Here is an 8,965-nt window from a genome sequence, read left to right on the forward strand (position 1 = left end):
GACCACTCAAGAAACTACTATGCTTGTAATGGAGCATAGCTGTCTTGTGTAGTAAGCTGCATTCCAGCTGTGCTAGTTCTTTATTGCTGAGACACTTGATATTCTTGAATTGCTGAGTACACATCCTGTGCTTAATTGAAGAACATTGTCTACCTTGTGCTGGTAGACTGAGCAGCAAACTAAACACTCGACACAACAATATTTGCTGTCTATACATAAACAAACTTGTGCTGGCTGCACATAATATATTAGTGCAAATAAATTACAGTTTTGTCATAATTAAATCCTTAATTATTTTGGAGACTCAACAGTATTCAACTGATTGAATAGCTTGAACAACTGTGATTTGGAAATTGATTTTCCTTTGCTGTTGTGCTTAACATTCACATCAGATGTCTTCTTAAAAGAAACATTATGTGTTCCTCGCCTGGCTTTCCACATTCCCCCACTAGAACTTCCCATCAATGGTTTCCTCAATCGTGGTATGGTTTCAAGAACTTGATCGTTTGCTGTATCAGTGTGCAAATGATCTTCTTCCTCAATTGAAGTCTCTTCAAGAGTTAACTGATCCACTAGTATATTTTCAATGATGTTTTCATCAACTGGTTCAAGTGCTGCTTTTGATGAGGTTGTTTCAGGTGCCTTCGTGCTCTTGGTGGTTGATGTCAAAGCTAAGGGGTATAAAATACTATTAAATTTTACAAAGAAATACTATTAAATACGATACAATTTTACACAAGATATTTATTTATTTATTGAATGGATATACTTAAACCTTGCTACAACACTTATAGGCAGTGTACCTAATCGTACAGTAGTGTAGTTTTTAGTAAGTCCGGTTCGTTCCACAGGGAATCTTTTTTTTAAACAAAGCTCAACGCTATATTAATTTACTTTTATAAAAATACAAACATATATATAAGTAATATTATTATTATAAAGGGGGGTTTTTACCGTTTAATGACCGGTTTGTCGATTTTAAAACTTTAGTCGTAGTTAAAAAATGTAAAATATTAAATAAATAAAAGACTTAATTTAAAGCGTAAAGTAAATAACGATAATGAAATTGCGATAAATAAAAGTGCGATAAAATAAACTTGCGATAATTAAAAAGTACGATAATTAAAAGTGAAATTAAATACAATAACAATAAATAAAAGTGCTATAATTAGAAGTGCAATTAAATATAAAATAAAGGAAATTAAATATGAAATAAAAGAATTATGCTTATTTAAACTTCCGTAATCATGATGTTTGACGTGTTGATTTTAGTTTTATGCCCATGGGTTAATTGTCCTTTGTCCTGGATTATTTAATATGTCCGTCTGGTTTTTGTCCATAACAGTCCATCAGTCATAAATATAAAGTGCGAGTATCCTCGTCAAATTATCCTTATACCCGAAGTTAAATATTCCAACTAATTGGGGACTTAAACTGTAACAAGATTTTAATACTTTGTTTAATAATTACACCAGGATGTCGACTGAATGTAACCCAAGGTTTTAATACTTTGTTATCAATTATGCCAAGTGTCCTTGTACATAATTTCACCCCTGTTTTAATAATTCTAGTGGCTATTAATCCATTCCCGTGTCCGGTTAAATGAACGATTATTCATACATATAAATACCCCGCCCATCGTGTCCGATTGAGTGCATATGGTTATTTATAGGGACGTCTAATTGTAAATCTTTATATTAAAATTAACAAACTATCATTTAGTTAAACAAATATAAAGCCCATTAATAGCCCATAGTCTAATTTCCACAAGTGTCGTTCTTTTGTCCAAACCCCAATTATGGTACAAAGCCCAATTACCCAATTTTAATATTTTTAGCCCAACATCATGATTACTTCGGATTAAATAAGCATAATAATAACTTAGCTACGAGACATTAAATTAAAAAGGTTGAACATAACTTACAATGATTAAAAATAGCGTAGCGTTACACGGACATAATTTCAACTTACACCCTTACAACATTCGCTAACATACCCTTATTATTAGAATTAAAATTAAAATTAAAATTAAGATTAAAATATAAATATATACTACGTATATAGATAGAGAGATTGATATTATATGATATATTACGTTCACCAAACTGCGAATTTATAGGCCTGTGATCTGGAAAAGGGGCTCATGCGATCGCATGAGCTTTGCTCTTCAAGGCCATGCGATCGCATGGCCAGCTGGGGAGAGCCACTTTTGGTTGTTTTCTTCTGCCGACGTTTATTTAAATATAATATAATATAATATATATATTAATTTTAAGAATTAATTATATATTATATTATATTCATATGCATAGTTGACTTGTAATTTTTAGTCCGTTGCGTCGAGCGTTGAGAGTTGACTCTGGTCCCGGTTCTGGATTTTCGAACGTCCTTGCGTACAATTTTATATCTTGTACTTTTCGTTTTGAATTTTGTACTCTTGTAATTTGAGACGTTTCTTATCAATAATTGGAACCTCATTGATTGTATTTTGTACTTTTGAGCTTTTTGGTCGTTTGCGTCTTCAATTCGTCGAATTTGTCTTTTGTCTTCACCTTTTATTATTTAAACGAATATCACTTGTAAATAGGACAATTGCAACTAAAAGCTTGTCTTTCTTGAGGAATAATGCTATGAAATATATGTTTGTTTTTAGCATTATCAAATATTCCCACACTTGAGCGTTGCTTGTCCTCAAGCAATATAGTCTTGAAATACTAGAATCACTTCTTTATTCTTCACACTTTGTACATCAGTGATTTCTTTACGGCGGTATAAACAATGGTAGTAACGATGTGGTTTACAGTCCCACATGACTATAAAATTTAGATCCATTAAGGAAATTGGATCTTTATGAAAACATTTGATCTTTTGAAAATTAAATCTAGTTTTTACCCTAGATAAGTTTTCCGGAATAACCCTTCACCGGTGTTTGCAAAATATTTTTGTGGGCTTGGTGGGTTTCAGATTTGAAAATTTTAGCTCAAAACTTGTGGTTTTGTGTCACCCACTTGCTAACCTTGTATTAGGAAAGCAACACATCCAGTATACTTGCTCCGTATATTACCTTTCAGTAAACTACCGTCCGGTTATAAAGGAAAGCATTGAACAAGCAACTGTTAAGGCAATGTCCCCTGACATGCTTTTAATTATGGTCTATAACGTGTCGGACGCAATTACTATTCTTTGTAGGAGCAATAGTAAAGCTCACCCTTATAATTTTTCGGTCTGGCACAAGGTCCTGTCTTCGACCATGCTATGCAACCACCGTTCTTACGGTTGACACCCGATTTGGTTCAGATGACCTAATGGATTCCAGGTGAATTCTTAGGATTTTACGTTCAATGGTAATGAACGCATTGAAAATGGGTTTTCAGAAAACAAATCGGTTTGTAATTTTGATCAAAATATTTTCTCGTTCAAGCTCGAGTTTAGATATCATTGAATTCCATGAGTTTGAATTCTAAATCTTTAAGGTCAATCTCTAGGATTGAGTAATATCAGGCTTAAAAGCTTATTTTTGATCTTTTAAGGAGATTATCCTTTCTGGGGATCTGATTTATTAGTCTTATCAAGATAATTTGCACGGTGCCCCCCATTGTACGAGATAAATCCTTCTCATGGTTAGGATAAATCTGACCACTTGGCGACCCTGTTTTATGCTGAGGTCCGTGGATTTCCTGCTGATTTTAGAGATGACTTTTCTAGATTTTTCATCAACCTACAGCTGGTCTGAACGACAACTTCATGACCTAAATCAAGAAGCGCGTGTCTTTTTCAAAAGACTTTACTTCCTTTTAACGATGGAATTGATTCATCGTGTAGATCCATCTCTTCTTTTCTTTCATCGGGTAAAACAGTTAATTATCGTCCAAAACAAAAGTATTTTCAATTATTTGTACAAAAATATATGATATGTATTTTGAATAACTCGGTGAAAATTTCCCACACTTGGCTTTTATTTTTCTTTTTATTGTCCTCTATTCCATTTTAAATAAATTTTAACATTTTGGTTTGTTTCTCAATTTATGTCCTTTCCGAGGTAACAATAATTTCGGTGTTAACACCTAGTTTTATCGTTCATAAATATGTATAAACATGATTTTGAGTTCATTTAATTGAAAATTTTGAAAATTTTTACTAGAATTGGGTAGTCAGTATATAAGACTAGGGCTGTTCTTTATTATCAGAGAGCACTAGATTCTAATACAACTACTACTTTACTAGTATTTCTAATGGTAACCAAGTGTTTAAAGTAAAAAAATTTAAAAAAATCCGAAAGAATTTAACCCCTTCCCACACTTAAGATCTTGCAATGCACTCATTTGCAAGAAATCAGTAACAATTTAAATTATTGAGGGTGATTAGCGTAGAAATGATTAAATTTTACCAAAGTTTCCAAACATATTGGCGTTTGTTTCCTGAATGATAAATGGTAAATATCATTTGTCCATTCCGTCTATTGTTACATCACATTTATCTTGTCGTCAAAATTAGTAGCTTTTGCTGAACTTAATGCCAGTCTTTGAAAATGCGTTGTTTTACCCTGTTTTGTACAATTTACCATATACATACATACAAATATAAACATGCATGGCAATTTGAAATGGGACTTAATATCCCACTTTCAAATCCTAAATGTGAAATATTAGTAAATAATAATAATAAAAATGATAAAGATTACATAAGTATATTCAATAACATAAGTTTAAACATGAATAAGTAAAAACATAAAAACATAAAAATCATATAAATAACCAAATGGAACTAAATCAGTCTGGATATGGGTTCCAGTTCATCTCGTCAGGTGGGTTCCATTGTTGGTTATAGGTGTTCTGATAGGCTTGATTATAGTCATACCGGTTAAAGGGTGGTCGGATATCGGGGCTGTGTGGCGGAAAATGAGCAGGTCGAGTAGGTACGTAATTATTTGGTACCTGATATGATAGCTGGCTCATGATTTGGTGCTGATGAACTAACCAGCTATCGTGTTGGCATCGCCTATAATCCTCGTATACTCGCTCGGAGTTCCACTGCTGATAATGCTAAAAACGAACATATATTTCATAGCATTATTCCTCAAGAAAGACAAGCTTTTAGTTGCAACTGTTCTATTTACAAGTGATATTCGTTTAAATAATAAAAGGTGAAGACAAAAGACAGATTCGACGAATTGAAGAAGCAAACGACCAAAAAGCTCAAAAGTACAAAATACAATCAATGAGGTTCCAATTATTGATAAGAAACGTCTCAAAATTACAAGAGTACAAGATTCAAAACGCAAAGTACAAGATATTAAATTGTACGCAAGGACGTTCGAAAATCCGAAACCGGGACTAGAGTCAACTCTCAACGCTCGATGCAACGGACTAAAAATTACAAGTTAACTATGCACATAAATAAAATAAAATATTTAAATAATTCTTATAATTATTTATATATTATATTATTATTTATAAACGTCGGCAAGAAAGAAAACAAAGATATGTGACTTCTCCCAGCTGGCCATGCGATCGCATGGCCTGGAGGCACAAAAGCCATGCGATCGCATGGCTCTGAAATCCAGCCCAGGTCCTATAAATTCAAAGCGTTTTGGCCAAAATAAACACATCTTTCTTCTCTTCATCATACGTAAAGTATATATATATATATTTTAATTTTAATTTTAATTTTAATTTCTAATAATAAGGGTGTGTTAGCGAATGTTGTAAGGGTGTAAGTCGAAATTCTGTCCGTGTAACGCTACGCTATTTTTAATCATTGTAAGTTATGTTCAACCTTTTTAATTTAATGTCTCGTAGCTAAGTTATTATTATGCTTATTTAATCCGAAGTAATCATGATGTTGGGCTAATTACTAAAATTGGGTAATTGGGCTTTGTACCATAATTGGGGTTTGGACAAAAGAACGACACTTGTGGAAATTAGACTATGGGCTATTAATGGGCTTTATATTTGTTTAACTAAATGATAGTTTGTTAATGTTAATATAAAGATTTACAATTGGGCGTCCCTATAAATAACCATTTACACTCGATCGGACACGATGGGCGGGGTATTTATATGTACAAATAATCGTTCATTTAACCGGACACGGGAATGGATTAATAGCCACTAGAATTATTAAAACAGGGGTGAAATTATGTACAAGGACACTTGGCATAATTGTTAACAAAGTATTAAAACCTTGGGTTACACTCAGTCGACATCCTGGTGTAATTATTAAACAAAGTAATAAAACCTTGTTACAGTTTAAGTCCCCAATTAGTTGGAATATTTAACTTCGGGTATAAGGATAATTTGACGAGGACACTCGCACTTTATATTTATGACTGATGGACTGTTATGGACAAAAACCAGACGGACATATTAAATAATCCAGGACAAAGGACAATTAACCCATGGGCATAAAACTAAAATCAACACGTCAAACATCATGATTACGAAAGTTTAAATAAGCATAATTCTTTTATTTCATATTTAATTTCCTTTATTTCATATTTAATTGCACTTCTAATTATAGCACTTTTATTTATTGTTATTGTATTTAATTGCACTTTTAATTATCGTACTTTTTAATTATCGCAAGTTTATTTTATCGCACTTTTATTATTCGTAATTTCAATATCGTTATTTACTTTACGCTTTAAATTAAGTCTTTTATTTAATATTTTACATTTGGTTTTAACTGCGACTGAAGAATTAAAATCGACAAACCGGTCATTAAACGGTAAAAACCCCCCTTTATAATAATAATATTACTTATATATACATTTGTATTTTTATAAAAGTAAACTAATATAGTGTTAAACTTTGTTTAAAGATTTTCCCTGTGGAACGAACCAGACTTACTAAAAACTACAATACTGTACGATTAGGTACACTGCCTATAAGTGTTGTAGCAAGGTTTAAGTATATCCATTCTATAAATAAATAAATATCTTGTGTAAAATTGTATCGTATTTAATAGTATTTCCTTCTAAAATTTAAAAGCTATTTTATATACACCTCGCATAACATCAAGTTATTTTTGGCGCCGCTGCCGGGGAGACAATCTAGCTTAAAAGCCGGAAGCGCAACGCTAATATATATATATATAAAAGATTTTTCTTTTTAGTTTACTTTTATAAAAAAAATACGCTTTTGTAAAAATACGTTTTAAATATTCAAAAATATTAAAAGAAAAACAAAAATATAAATATTTTTAAGAGTTTGGTAAATATTTAAGTTTTATAAAGTTTCTTTAGTTTGTAAAAATATAAGTTTTATTTAATTTATTTTATAAATATATTTTACAGAAAAAAAATATATATATATATATATATATATATATATATATATATATATATATATATATATATATATATATATATATATATATATATATATATTAAAACTCGAGTCCGGTACTGTAGCAGCCCACTCTGTGGCCCAAAACCCTAGCCCATGCGATCGCATGGCCGGGTAGCTTAGGACTCATGCGATCGCATGAGCCCGTCTGACACGCCACAGTTGACTGCAGCCTGCATTAATTACGGATAATTATTATTATTAATATATTTAAACCCTAATTAGGGTTATATATTATATAATTTAAGTTTAGTTTATTTATTTAATTTGTATTTTTAGTTTAATTAGTTTATTTAAATTGTAGAATTAATAGTTTTATTAAATAAATAATATAAAAATAATATTTTTATAAAAAATTGTAATTTTTACAACTTTTTATATATTTTTATATTTTGTCCCTTTTTAATAGTTTTAGCGTAATTTTTGTATTTTTCGCTCGTATTTATTTTTAATTCATAGTTTTTGCCATAATTATTTTTATTTCTAGATTTTTAGGCCTTGCCGTAAAATCCCTTAAGTGCTTTTTCTTTAGACTAAGATTTAGGTGCTTTAGAATTTTGCGACGCCTTTTTAAGTTTTAGTACCTTTTTAAGTTATTGCCATTTGGGATAGAGTTTTACTTGTAAGCTTTAATATTTTTAGACGCCTTTTACCTATGTATCAATTATCATTCCAATTAGTAATCTCAATTTGCGATTATAATTTTAAGTTAGTGATAGTAATAAGGTTGGGTTAGTCGAGTGTTTTTAAGTTCTATAAGTCATTTCTTTTTATTTCTTATTTTCCGACGCCTTTTATTTTTCAACCCTTTTCTTTTTCGACGCGCTCTTTTTCTTTCTTATTTCTCGCTATTCTAGTTTTTAGAACATAGATTTTTAATCTACTTCTTATCTAAATTTCTTAAAATTACGAAAATTTATTTTAAGTGGTTAAATTAATAGACATCAAAATTTTCTGGTTCGTAGTAATAGTTGGATTTGTACGTGGACCGGGTTATTGGAGCCAAACAGTCCTCAATTATATTGAGACCAAACGAATCCTGCCCCTCTGCTGCATCTTTTGGCTATTCGAAACGTGGGCAAAATCAGAAAAGTCTATTGATTGGATAACTTATATAATTTTTCTTTCCTGTTTAAAAACTAATAGGATATTCAGTGAATGCACCGAGCAAGACGTTTACCACCTTTTGTACGTTCACCACCTGTAACTAGATCAAGACATTTAGCAAATATTACCGCTGTTGATTTTTCTTTAGAATCGTCATCCAGTCGACCAATTACTCCAGTTCAAATTTCCGATAATCCATTTTTTTGAACCCGACCTCACAATTGAGAATCCGGAGAATATTCAGGGACGATTCATAGATCCTGAACCATTAAATTTTCCTCCGGAACCACCAATCATTCAAACAGAGATTGTTGAGGAACGAACCATTAAATCAGAATCCTCTAGTGATTCCGATTCAACAAATTCAATTATGGAGAATCTGGAACCTTTAAGTATGGAAGACCGAATGAGAGCTAAACGCACTGGCCAAGGTCACGCAATTACTCATCCAGACATTAATGCACCAGATTATGAAATCAAAGGACAAATTCTACACATGGTGACTAATCAAT

The sequence above is a fragment of the Rutidosis leptorrhynchoides genome, chromosome 7, assembly GCF_046630445.1.
Source record: "Rutidosis leptorrhynchoides isolate AG116_Rl617_1_P2 chromosome 7, CSIRO_AGI_Rlap_v1, whole genome shotgun sequence".
NCBI lineage: Eukaryota > Viridiplantae > Streptophyta > Magnoliopsida > Asterales > Asteraceae > Rutidosis > Rutidosis leptorrhynchoides.